This window comes from Thermobia domestica, chromosome 9 (genome assembly GCF_964235325.1).
Source record: "Thermobia domestica chromosome 9, izTheDome1.hap1.1, whole genome shotgun sequence".
Taxonomy (NCBI): Eukaryota; Metazoa; Arthropoda; class Insecta; order Zygentoma; family Lepismatidae; genus Thermobia; species Thermobia domestica.
This window is the reverse complement of record NC_137462.1, coordinates 224,754,294-224,768,586: the sequence shown is the minus strand read 5'-3', so window position 1 is coordinate 224,768,586 and position 14,293 is coordinate 224,754,294. Positions and strand designations below refer to the sequence as shown.

Genomic DNA, 14,293 nt, shown 5'->3' with positions numbered 1-14,293 from the left:
TTGAAAGAAGGCTCGATATATACATTAACGTACATACATACAACGAGAAACATGGTGTACATTTTATATAATACTCAAAACAAAAAGAAAGAACATGTTAATTTCTAATACGTAAAAGAAGAAAATAGAATTGTTGGATTAAAGACTTAAGTAGATCAGTAAATAGTCAAATTGCTAAATGGAGAGCTTGAAAATATTTATCTGATATATGTTTATTATACTTTTACTCACAAGATACAAGATACATGAGGAAGATTGTTCTACTCACGAAGCTGTTGAAATAGAAATGTCAACAGAATATACAGATAATGAATTTCAGAACTACTACGATGAATATACGATAAAATACCATTCATGATTTACGCAGATTTTGAATGTTTTCTGCATAAGATTATGTGTTGCGAAAAATGTTATCCAGTAAACGACTCATATACGAAAAAATATCATTACATAAGCTGTTCTGTTATTCTGTTATTATATTGTAAAAAGTAAAAGAACAAAAACAGGTCCTGTTGTGTATAGAGATAAAGTTGCTTCTAAAAAGTTCATAAGAATGTAAAAGAAAGAAGTCAAAGAAATATCGAATGTATATAAAGAAAGAAACGACTTACCTTTAACACGTAAAGAGAGAAGATAATTCTATGAATTTGAACATTTTTCCTACTGCAAAGCAGGATGGCCAAAAAGTTTCGGATCCGGATATCTCGGATCCGATGAGAACCGGATCACGGATCTGGATACGAAATTCGAATCTCAGATCTTGATTCACATCCATTACTACATCTGAAATTGTGATGTTAAAATTGAATATCTGAAATTCGTCGAAACGTTTTTCGGATTCACTAATATAGTAGGATGCTGTGTTTTTAAATGTTTCCACGTTTGTGCTACCTTTGTTCTTTATTTTATTTTAACCTTGCAATATTTACATGTACTTTTTGTCGAAATCTCGTTAGTAAAATGTTTCCAACTTTGACTTCTTCCCATTTCAGAGTATAGTGAACTCTCTGAAAACTTATGTGAATGGTAACAAAGTTTATTACCATTAGTCTTAGGTTTAGCTCCTTTTCAAACCTCAATGTTAGCATCCCATTGAAAATATTTATTTTATTCTTAAAAAATGAACTTTACTATTTTCTCATATACAAATTAAATAAGTTGTAGATAAGGCTCTTCTAATCGCAGGAATACAAAGTTTATTAATTGTAGTTTCTGACTCACTATAGTCCAACCATCAACAAATTTAATAATGAATATCTTTCACTTCAAAGGTACAAAAAGGTATAGGCCTAGACTGATTGACGTGGCACAACAGTAGGTTTTTAAACATACACAGAGGAATTTCAGGAGAGCGATATGGTTGTGTAGTATTATTAGTATTAATAAAAGTGTTCGCTGTATGACTTTATCATCTAACTTATGGCTTATCCTTCTGAGGTCGGGGTTTGTTGAAGGAGTAAATAAAAAAAGAGATTTCTGTTATTTTTCTTCACCCTCAAGTTTCTTTAATCATACATTACAGGACGTAACCAAAACATATTCATGCATCGTATCATTGAAGCGTTTTGTGTCTTTTATATTAAAGTGTTCAAAAATATTTAATATATTCGCATTTGTTCATGTGATATCAGGTTCAATTCTCGGTGGGAACATACATGAGACAAAAGCTAAAACAATATGAAAATATTATTTAAAAGTCAGGAAACTGATATTAAAACTTAAGCTATTTGCTGAGACTGTAAGCCTGTAGTTAAATTAACCCACACGTTTCATGAAGATATGTCATTATTGTTTATTTACTATAAGCTATCAGGTACATCCTCAGAGGCCACTTTACATGGTAGTAATCAGCAGATGAAAACAACATTGAAAAAGGAATGGAATGAATTTCTGTTGAGCTGTAGATTAAGGTACTAACCCAGCATTTGCCTGTTCCGATTCATGTTCTAGTACCTGTTCCGGTTCCCCCGGAGCAGACTACGCGCAACGAGTAGCCTTTTACGAATATTAACACCACATAGGAACACGCATGATGAGAAACATTACACACAACGGCAAAACTGGGAACATGACATTGCCGGTGGTGTTTTTCTTTCTCACCTATTATACGAGGGCTGCTATATATATTTCTGGCCTAATAATGAAAATACGAATATTTATCAACGAAAATGGTTTTATTGTTTTTCAAAATATTCTCCATCAAGATTTATACACTTTTGCATGCGCTCAAACCAATTTTCGAAGCACTTTTTCCACTCCGATTGAGACACCTCCAAAACATGGTTTTTGAATGCTTCAACAGCATTTTCTGGCGACGAAAATCGTTGACCACGCATTTTTTTCTTGATGTGTGGGAATAAAAAGAAGTCATTGGGTGCCAAGTCAGGGCTGTACGGCGGATGACCCATCACTTCGACGTTTTGGCCGGTCAAAAATGCGCTGGTTTGAGCCGATGTGTGAGAGCTCGCATTGTCATGGTGCACAATGATTCGTCTTCTCTTGTTCATTTTTCGAATTTCTCCGAAGACTTCAGGCAAACAAATGGTGGTGTACCACTCAGAATTGACCGTCCTACGTTGCTCAAGCGGAACAGTCGCCACATGACCAGTTATGCCGAAGAAACAGGCGACCATTTGCTTCGAAGTGCTTCTTCCACGAACAACTTTCGTTGGATTTGGCTCGTCTTGGAAGACCCACACGGTCGATTGCTGTTTTGTTTCGGGCTCATACGCATAGATCCATGATTCGTCACCTGTGACGATCTTATAAACGTCTTTTGAAGCACCGCGATCGTATTTTTTCAGCATTTCTTTACACCAATCCACACGAGCTTTCTTTTGAGCGATTGTCAAATTGTGCGGGATCCAACGAGAACAAACCTTTTTTACGGCCAGGTGTTCATGCAATATCGAATGTATGCTGGTGGAAGAAATGCCTAGGCATGCCTCTATCTCACGGTAAGTCACATGACGGTCTTGCATTATCAGTTCACGTACGGCATCGATGTTTTCTGGCACAACGGCTGTTTTTGGACGACCTTCACGGAATTCGTCTTTGAGCGAGCGTCGGCCACGATTGAATTCGTTGTACCAGTTTTTCACAGTGCTATAGGATGGTGCTTCGTCGCCATACAAAGATTTAAGTTCATCGATGCACTCTTGTCGTGATAATCCACGTCGAAAGTTGTGAAAAATGATCGCACGAAAATGTTCACGAGTTAATTCCATTTTTTTGCCAAGTTGATTTCTTCAAGTACCTGTAAAAGAAAAAAAAATTGTCGTAAGTCAAAAAGTTCTGAGTACATTTATGCTACAAAATGTCAAACTTTCCAATGGAAATGTCAGATTGCACCTGGCAACACTTAGTGTTGCCTAGGCCAGAAATATATATAGCAACCCTCGTATAACATCATGGATGTACTCGTTCTCTTTTACGAGCTTTTTCTTATCAATGGCAACATAATAGAGCAGAGATTTAAAAATAACAACAGCATTTAACAACACACACACACACACACACACACACACTTGGTGGTGCATGCACAGTTCTAGTTTAGTAGAAATTGCACTAATCCGCAGAAAAATTGTACTTTAACTTTTGTTTTAGTTCTACTTCCGGTTCCGATTGAACACAACAGCAGCAGCAGACTACTCAGCCCTATTTAACAGCAGAGTTTGAACATAGCATATATTCTGACCCTATGTAACACAGCAGGGTTGTATTTTTCTCTTTGACGAGAGTCAAAATTTAAATGTCAAAGTCATATTTGGCTGAGTGACAGATTTGGGGTCCTCAAATTCGTGATCAGCGTATGTGACATCGGTATTAATTTGGTGGTGTCGAATTCGAAATCTCAAACACCGTGACCGGAAGTGCGGTTTCATTGTTCAAGATGACATCGTAGCGACTCCACGGTTTCAGATTCGTGATCGGCGCACCGAGTTACATAAAAGGGCAAGATTTAGGGCTCAAAGTACTATTTGGCAGCGAGTGACAGATCTGGGGCACTGCGGTTTATGGACAACATGCCTTCTTAGTGACTCGGCGGTTTCTTAAACTTTTGGCAGAAATGGTCCGCCCCTGTCCATGGTCATAGGATGGTACGCGAGTTGTCAGACAATGTCAAATTTGAAAACCGTGTGCTTCTAGCTCTAACCACTCGAGAAATTGGCAAAAAGAATGGTCCACCCCTGTTCATAGGACAATGAGACCCTGTCGGAGTATATGCTGCGTGTCTTAGCAATGTCAAATTTGGCAATGTCTAGATATTCGCGATTATTCCTGTGGTCGTAGGCCAATGAAACACTCTCCGAGTATATGTATGTATTTTCAACCAAATTGAAAATAACTCTTATAATGGGAAAAAATTAATTATTAATTTTAAAATATCTTGTTTCGTTTTGAAGTACTGCGCATGTGCCGGACGAAATGAGGTCACCAAGAGAGTAAGGGATGCCTCAACAGCCGGTTCTTCACTCTGGAACGGGCCACCGTTTCGGCCCAGTCTCCTTCCTCCGCGGGGGAAGCCCTCCTCAGGGTGCTGGGGAGGAAAGCCGATTGCGTCCCGTAATACAAGGGTGTTTTCCTTTCTAAAAGAATGAGAGGAAATTGTCTTATGTTGGGATCCAGAATAATCCCTTTGTTTAGGCATAAATTGTAGAGCGGTGACACAACAACACAAGAGTTCTGGTTCATGTTCCAGTGCCAGCACCAGTTCTCATTCCTCCTCCGCTTCCATTCCGTTTCCGGCTTCTGTTTCGATTCAGTACAAATGCTATAAAAGCATTGTTTTCACTGTTAGGATCCAGGGTAACCTCTTTAACTAACTAACTAACTAACTCTATGGCCTATGGAACCCGGAGGTTCAGTGCCGCGTTCACAAAAGCTCTCCACTGACTTCTATCCTTAGCTAATTGCATCCAGTTTCTACCTTGTATTCCTATCTCTGCGAGATCCATCTTAATATTATCCTCCCATCTGCGCCTAGGTCTTCCTAATGGTCGTTTTCCTATGGGTCTACCAGTCAAGACTTTGAAAGCGTTTCTACTTTCTTCCATTCTAGCTACATGACCTGCCCACCTAAGCTTCCTAGACTTGACGACCCTAACAATGTTGGGTAAACCGTATAAACTATGTAGTTCCTCGTTATGAAGCTTCCGCCATTCCCCATTCTCGTTCCTCTTGGGTCCGAATATTCTTCTCAGGATCCTGTTCTCAAATACTTTCAGTCTATGTTCATCCCTCAGAGTAAGCGACCATGTTTCGCAACCATACAGAACAACAGGCATGATTATCGTTTTATATATTTTACGCTTCAAATTTCTCGACAGAATTCGCGACGACAAGAGATTTTGAACCGAGTAGTAACACGAATTCCCTGCTTTTAGTCGACATTTAATTTCTTCGTGAATATGATTTTCGTCTGTTAATATTGATCCTAAATATTTGAAAGTATCCACTTTATCAAAAGTATTATTTAATATTTTAACGCCTCCAGAATTTGCCGTATTATGGTCCCAACGCAGTTCCATGTATTTAGTTTTCTCTGCATTTACTTCTAAACCCATGTCCCTTCAAGCGTTTAATAAGATCTCTGCATTTATTTCTACTGTTCTCCTATCATCCCCTATTAAATTTACAAATTTACATATGCCATAACCTGGTGAATGCCGTTCAATTCTAGGCCCTGGTTGCTATCTTTGATTTTCCTTATGGCGTATTCCAGCACAAAGTTAAATAATAATGGCGACAACGCATCTCCTTGTTTCAGGCCATTTTCGACGTGGAAGCTCGTGGACAAAAATTTTCCTACCCAGACTTTACTTTGGGATTCACTTAAACATATCTTAATTAATCTAATTAGCTTTCTCGGTATTCCAAGTTCTGTAAGAACGTTGTATAATGTTTCTCTCCTAACCGAGTCGTACGCCTTTCTAAAATCAATAAATAGTTGATGTACCGGGGTATTGTATTCCCACTTCTTTTCGAGTATTTGGCGAATGGTAAATATTTGGTCGATAGTCGATCGATTTCGTCTAAATCCGCACTGATAATCTCCAATAATTTCATCTGCGTATGGGGTCAATCTTGCTAACAGAATATTTGAAAGGATTTTATAGGATGTTGACAGAAGAGAAATGCCTCGATAATTATTACAGTCAGTTTTGTCGCCTTTCTTGTGAATTGGAACAATGATTGACTCTTTCCACTCTTGTGGCAATTCTTCCTTGTTCCAGATAAGGAGAATGAGTTTGTGTATCTTCTTCCACAATTTTTCGCCTCCAGCTAAAATTAACTCAGCCGGAATTTCATCTACACCCGGAGATTTGTGTTTCTTTAATTTCTTTATAGCGGCTTCCACTTCTATTCGATTGGGTTCTGGAATATACGGTTCTGCGGTGTGTATCTCCTTTTCTCCACGCACATTAGTTTTTGGCTGCGTGTTCAGCAAATCGTCAAAGAAATCTTTCCATCTAATTAAGAGGCTATCCGTATCAGTGAGAACTGTTCCGTCAGATTTCTTTAATATATAAGCACGAGGTTGATAGCCTTTCTTAAATTCGCTGATCCCCTTATACATGTCCCGAATATTTTTATTTTTACTATTATCTTCAAGTTCCTTAATTTTAGCTTTCAAAAAATCCCGTTTCTTTGTTCTAAAAGTTTTGGAATTTTCCCGCCTGATATCTGCGAAATTTTGTGTAGTTATTTCATTCGGATTTTGTAGCCACCGTAATTTTGCCTGTTTTCTCTTCTCTGCTAGTTTAATGCATTCTTGGTCGAACCATGGTTTGTTCCTACGTATTTCCGCGTGTCCCAATTTTTCTATTGCTGAACTTTTAATGCTATCTCTAATTTCAATCTAAGTATCCACAACACTAGTGCACTCCGAGTCTTCTAAGACCGAGAATCTATTCGAAACTTCAATCTGGTATTCCTCTCTTACCTGGCTCTCTTCTAATTTCTTTAAATTAAATCTCTCCGTTTTCGGACATTGAATATTACCTTTATTCAACGATAATCTCTCCCGTATTATCGCTACTACCAGGTAGTGATCAGTGTCACAATCAGCCCCTCTAAACGACCGGACGTCAATTATGCTAGATTGTCTTCTTCTATCTACTAAAACGTGATCAATTTGATTATGTGTTTTTCCGTCTGGTGATGTCCAAGTGTATTTATGAACGTCGCGATGTGGGAATTTTGTACTCTTCACGATTAGGTTTTTGGATGTTGCAAAGTTCACGAGTCTAACACCGTTGTCATTATATTCCTTATGCAAACTTTCGTTCCCTATAATCGGTTTGAAAATATCCTCTCGTCCTACCTTCGCATTGAAATCCCCTAATAGAATCTTCATATGGTATCGCGGGAGTTGGTCAAATATCCATTCCACTTCTTCGTAAAAACTATCTTTTATATCGTCACCCTTATCTTCAGTTGGAGCATGTACATTTAAAACAATAATATCACACCACCGTCCCTTAAGAGTAATAAAAGAAAGTCTGTCAGTAACAAATTCAACCCGTTTAATTGCTGGTAATATTCGTTTGTGAACGAAAAACCCTGTTCCTAACTGGTGATTTTTATTTCCTTCCCCGTAAAAGAACGTAAAATTTCCGGAATTCTCAGATCCATTTCCTTCCCACCTAACTTCCTGAACTCCTACTAAGTCCATCCTGTATTTCTCTAACTCACTCGTTACAGATTTTAACGCGCCTGCCCTATAAAGACTTCTAATATTCCATGTTCCAAATCTCATGTCCATTTTCTTTTGCTGATGTCGTGCCAAGTTATCAGTCCTTGTCCGAGGCTTAGGGTAACCTCTTTATTTAGGCATAATCTGTGGAGTGGCGATACATCCGCACAAGAGTCCGGTTCATGTTCCAGTGCCAGCACCAGTTCCAATTCCTGTTCCGCTTCAATTCCGATCCGGCTTCTGTTTCGATTCAGTAGAAATGCTATAAGCATTCTTTTCAATATAGCGTTGAAAGGAGTGAGAGTTAAGAGTAATACGTTATTAGAGAAGACATTACTTGGTGTTCTATAGTGGGAAGAGACCCAATTATAGTAAAACAGCAAACATTAACGATAATATAGTATTGCAAAAAAGCACTTCTTGGTATTCTATAGTGGGAAGAGACCAAATTATTGTAAAACAGCAAATATTAACGATAATCATGATTTGAAAAGAATGGAGAGATTTAGCATAGTATGTGAATCACGTCAACATTATAGGCAATTTAAGGATAATGGTAATTTAATGCCGGTCTACTTAACTCCTCCCCCAGAGGGAGAAAACCCCTTACCTGGCTAGAAAATGGTATATATGATTTGGTAGAGCTTGTGATGAGAAGTATATTCCCCCATCATCGTGTAGGGCTGACGGCTGACGTTTATTAATCAAAATCACCCAGATAAATCGTTTTATTTGTATCAATATGAATGTAGAGCTAGTAGTAATATGAATGCTGATAATGTATGGACTGCTTTAGAAAAGGTCTCTCAAACACATCATTTCTATATCAGGACCGTTTCGTTGTCTACTTTCACCATGTTGAACTGCCTGTTGGTATGGGACGGGTGAAACAGAATTTCGCTAATATAAATGAGTATACAAAACATAACTGAGGTATTGTTGTTATTAAAATTCCCTATTATTATTGTTTTGCCAAGCCCTGGTAGTGACTATAGGCCTTCTTGAGAATGAAGATAATAGAAAGGAAAGACATAGATATCGTTATCAACGCTCAACAATTATGTTTAATAAGGTCTCTGAATTGTGTGAAAAGGCTTGTGTTAGTTTAGAGAACGGTGGTGGAATACCGGAATTAAAAAAAAAAATCAGGCTTATTTAACAGCGTATAAAATTACTGTGTATGATGGGTTGTCTGGTGAAAAAATAATTTTCGAGGGGCACGGTCAGGGTAAGCATATTCATTTACTATATATTAACAACCATCACAATGCAATCACTAGCCTAACTGCGGTATTTTCATGCTCTTACTATTGCGAAGAATGTCATAAAAAATTTCACATTAAAGACAGGCATGTGGGGAAGTGTAAAGCCTTATGTAATATATGCCGGAATAATCCACCATCCACCGTAACAGAAAGTGTAATATATTGTAAGGAAGTGTATATATTGTAGCTCAATGCTACAATAATCATAAGGCTTCATTATGCGATATTTTGAAAGTGTGCGGTCAGTATCTTAAAGCATACGTGGTTTAAAAAGGGCGGAAACCACATATCTCTGGGGAGAAGTCTTCTGCACGGGATGTAATAATACGATGCCATCCAGGCATCTATGTTATATTCAACCGAGCAGAATACGTACTCCAGAAAAGTGGTTATTAGTGTTTTATGACATTGAGTGCCGGCAAGATAAGGAAGTAGCCGGTGGTATTTTAGAGCATGAACCCAGTTTGTTATTAAGCCAGCAGATATGCTACAATTGTAAAAATAATACGTGTGGATGTTGTGGTGAATGCGGTATTAGGGAACATGTATTTTACGGAGGAAAATGTATTGTAGAATTTCTAGATTATTTGGCACAAAGGCGCTCTGATATTAACAAAATAGTAGCCATAGCTCATAAAGCAAAGGACTATGATGCTCATTTTGTTTTACGCGCAATGATGCTTCGGAAAGAGTGGACTCCTCGAATAATTATGCCTATGTGTAAAATTTTGGCCATGAAATATTTATATTTAAAATTTATCGATAGCCTAAATTTACTGCCAAGTGAAGCAGAGATTAACACATACACACAGTTTACGGAGCACTTGATGGCGCATGCTCAGTAAAATTAAAATTCTAATTTAGTAGAGAAAGTACAGTTCCAATTTCGACTCGTGTTCCAGTTCCAATAACACACATGAGGGCAGCAGTCTACGAATAAAGAAGAACGAGGAAGATATCAGCGGTCGAGTTTTTAATCTTTATAAAATACTATGACCCTAAATAATCTACAATGTCTTTCACTCTTTTACGATCACTTTTTTTGGTGTGCAAAAAGAGACTATGGCACCCTTGTTTAACATAAGAGAGCAGCACTTAAATAATAATAACGCCAAAGTCTGGGGAGAGCGGTGGCTCAGTGGCTGACTCCCAATTCCGGTTCCGGTACCGATTCCGACTCCGGTTCCAGTGCCAGTTCTGGTTTCAATTACATCTCAACTCGCTGTGGGTGTGCCTGGGTTTCATTTCCACTTTTTCATTATTACAGTCTTATTTGGCCTATTCGGCATATCTGTGAGACGTAAAACTTAAAAATTGCACATACACACACACACACACACACAAACTCACACAGACAAGTTTCAAAACTAGATAAGAGGAATAAAAATTCATAGTTTATTCGCATATTGTAATTTACTAAATAATTAGTAAATCTGATTGTAAGGGATACATTTGATATTTTGAGCCGTCTGAACAAGATAAATATACGTAAAAAAACTAGTCAATACTTTGATTAACAGTTTGTTTCCTTAACTGTCAATGAAATAGGTCTCTTGAGGAATATTAAATATTCGAGGTTTTCTTTATTCCGGCATCAAATGTATACTAGATTCAGACGTTCCAAATCCCAGGCGTGTATCTCGATCCTGGAACCAGGCGGACCTAGATTCGACATTCGAACTCTCATCCGCATCAAATCACATTTTTTAGTAAGGCAGTCATTTGATCTTTAGAATAGAATGGAGACAAATAGACTTGTCAATATTGGTCTTAATTATCTGTTTTCTTAAGGACTTCACTGTCAGGACTTCGTGAAAATACTTTAAGCGAATTTTATATATTCTAGTTTATCACAATTTGGATGGGATGTGGGTTTGTATAAGAATCAAGCTCTGAGATCTGGATTTCGGATCCAGATCCGAATTTCGGACCCACATCCGAGATTAGAATTTCGGATCCAGATCGAAGATTCGAGATCCGGATCCAAAGGATCCGGACCCAATCAAACCCGGATCTTATTTATAAAAGAGCTAGGATGTAATAAAGAAGAAATAGCTTTAATACCTAATAACGAACAACGATACATGCCATTCAGTAAAAAGGTTGGAATTATGAAAGTAAAATTCATAGATTCATTTAGATTTATGGCATGTAGTTTAGACAAATTATCATCAAACCTAACGAATGAACAAATTAATCATGCACAACAATTCTATCCGGATCAAGAACAATTCAAACTTGTAATAAGAAAAGGTGATTATCTATGTGATTATGTTAGTGACTAGAATAAGTTTAGATTTAGAAAATTACCAACAAAGAAAGCATTCTTCAACAAACTTACTAACACATATATAAGTGATGAGGACTATGAGCATGGAAAGAAAGTGTGGGAAACATTTAAAATTAATAATCTCGGATAGCACCGTGATTTATATCTAAAAACTGATGTGTTGTTACGTATTAGCAGATGCATTTTAGGATTTTAGAGAAATATGTCTTAAGGCTTATGGTCTTGATACAGCTTGGTATATGATAGCGCCAGGTTTAGCTTGGGATGTGATGTTAAAAATGACAAAATAAAATTAGAATCATTAACTTATTATGATATGCTCTTGATGATAGAGAAAGGTTGGAGTTAGACATTGTTCGAAAAAATACTTAAAAGCAATTAATAAATATATTGCGGATTACGATGAGAATAAAGAAAATTCTTACATTATGTACTAAAACGAAAATAATCTTTATGGATGGGCTATGAATCAATATCTGCAGTATAAGAGATTTAGGCAGCGCCTCCATTGCTTCCGAATGCGATTGCGAATGCGAATGTGAATTTCCCAGCACATGTAAATAAAATGGAGTGCCTCGACTAGTTCCGACCTGCGAATTGCGAAAAGCGACGAAATGATGCGAATGCGAACGATCCCAACATGCTGGGATTGTTCGTCCGAATTCGTGCGAATGGAGTCATCTGCAGAGGAATTTAGCGCTACGTGACAGAAGAAAGTTTACTTTGCGTTAAAGCAGACGATGTTGCGACGTGCGGAGATAGAGTAAATAAATAAATAAAAATAAAGATGGAAATAGATGTTGAATCTTTAATAAATTGTGTTTTTGATAAATTTCCATTGTGGAACCAAGCTCATCCAGATTATCACAAACGATACGTCGTGAACAAATTATGGGCAGATGTAAGCAAGGAACTTTGAGTGGATGAAATGTATATTTTCTTTTGTTTTGTCTTTAAAATATGAACCGCAACATTTTATTCAATTTATATTTCGTTTTTATTCCTCAAATAGTGATTTTACGAATACGTGCAATTATTGAAAAATATGTTTCAAGTAGCTAAAACGTTTTTTTTTTACTCATGGAGAAAATTTTCTTAGAAAGTAGGTTGATTTTGTTATCACTAATTTTATTTAGTTAATTTATTTTAAAGTGAAAATAGTAGTGGTTACCACAGAAGCATAATAATACCAGAAGTGACATTCACTTTATTTTGTACACAAAGGAAATTAATATATATTAGTGTTATTTAGGTTCTCAAGACTTTAAGGTACAAATTTTCAAGCAAAAATATTTGACATTGAAGCTTCGAAAGAGACATTCCAACTTGATTCGCATTCGCAAAATCTTCGGATGTAGTAGAAGCACATGAATTCGCAGTTCGCATTCGCATTCGCAATCGTATTCGGAAGCACTGAAGGCGCGGCCTTAGATGGTGAAGTGAGGGAGAAATAAAAGAAATAGAATTTACAAACATAGTAGACAATTTCGATACTGGTTATATATTAGAAGTAGATCTTGATTATCTAGAAGAATTACATGATTATCACAGACTATCCATTAGCTCCTCAAAATATAGGTCCACCTCGTTCGAAACAATCAAAGCTATTAACAACTCCATATGATAAAGAAAAATATGTGATTCACCATCGAAACCTAAATTAATGTTTATCACTTGGATTAAATTAAAGAGCATACATCAAGTAATAAGGTTTGAGCAATCAGATTAGTTGAAGAATTATACAAATTTAAACATACAGAGGAGAACTAAGGCAACAAATGATTTTGAAAAAGACTTCTATAAGCTCAGGAAAAACAATGGAAAATATTAGAAACAGATGTAAACCTGTTAAAATAGAATGTGACCCAGTAAGAGTAGAAAAACTAATTGCTCAACTGAATTTTAAAAATAGAATTGTTTATACAGAGAATCTATGTGCAATAATATTGATTAAAACCAAATTAACTTTCAATAAGCCGATATATGTCGGGATGAGTATATTAGATCTTTCAAAATATTTTATGTATGACTTCCATTATAATGTGATAAAGCCAAAATATCAAGACAAAATCGAAATATGCTATACAGACACGGATAGTTATATTTACCATGTTCATAAAATATATATACGAGTACAAAAAAATTATATTGATTACTTCGTTGGCTGTTTGCTGGTGTTTGTGCAGAAGAACGTTGTTTTGTTTACTAATATGAATGTATTTTGCAGTATTGATACAAACGTAGAAAGAATATCGGTATATTCACAAAGGAGTAACACCATACAAATTTTACACCTTTATCTGAGATTTTTGCATATTCCTTTTCCTCTTGCTAACAAGAAATGTTAAATCATTCCTCTTGAACGTTTGCCTGAGAGTTTTGTAGCATGAATATTTTTTTCAGAAAACAATGTAGGTTTTCGATTTTGGCAGATGTACGAGGATGAAGGGAAAGTAAGTGCCTGGGTCTTCGAATAGACCGCACTTCGTATTTTTTATCTTAAGCGAGAGAATATTTAAAAATAACTTCACAAGAGTCACCTGTACCACCTAGCGTACTGCCAATGGTAGACGTACTACAGGCTGAGAAGAGTATTTTACAGCTAAGAAGACAAATAGATTACAGTTTCAACTACTGTTGTAATTTTTCCGTAAATTTTACAACATGGAAAAAATCAAGTTTTTCTTTTTACAGAAAGAGTGGAAAATTGCAAAAACTGTATTATTTACGCATTATTAATTTTCCTTAATATATATATATTACGATAACACACTTTAAAATGAAGCATTTTCTGCCCTAAATACAAATAATACGATGGATGTTAATCTCCTAACCAATATTAGTGGAATTGGAAAGACAAATCTTGATTCAACTTTTAGATCCATGACTAAATCCACTGACCCATTCATTAGAAGATCTCCAAAATATTAGGAGTAAGCCTTGAAATTTAGATTATATAACTGTCCACATGTAAACTAAGCTGACAATAGGGTGTATATTCACTCAATGTGAACCCTAACGAAAGTAGTTGAGTGTTTA

At 36.4% G+C, this 14,293-nt stretch overlaps 1 protein-coding gene across 1 annotated transcript in view; it reads right to left on the bottom strand.

The window, feature by feature from the left end:
• The window catches only part of LOC145660612 (trypsin-1), a 511,848-nt gene that overhangs the window by 84,721 nt on the left and 412,834 nt on the right, over positions 1-14,293 (bottom strand). The gene's annotated exons all lie outside the window — the stretch shown is intronic.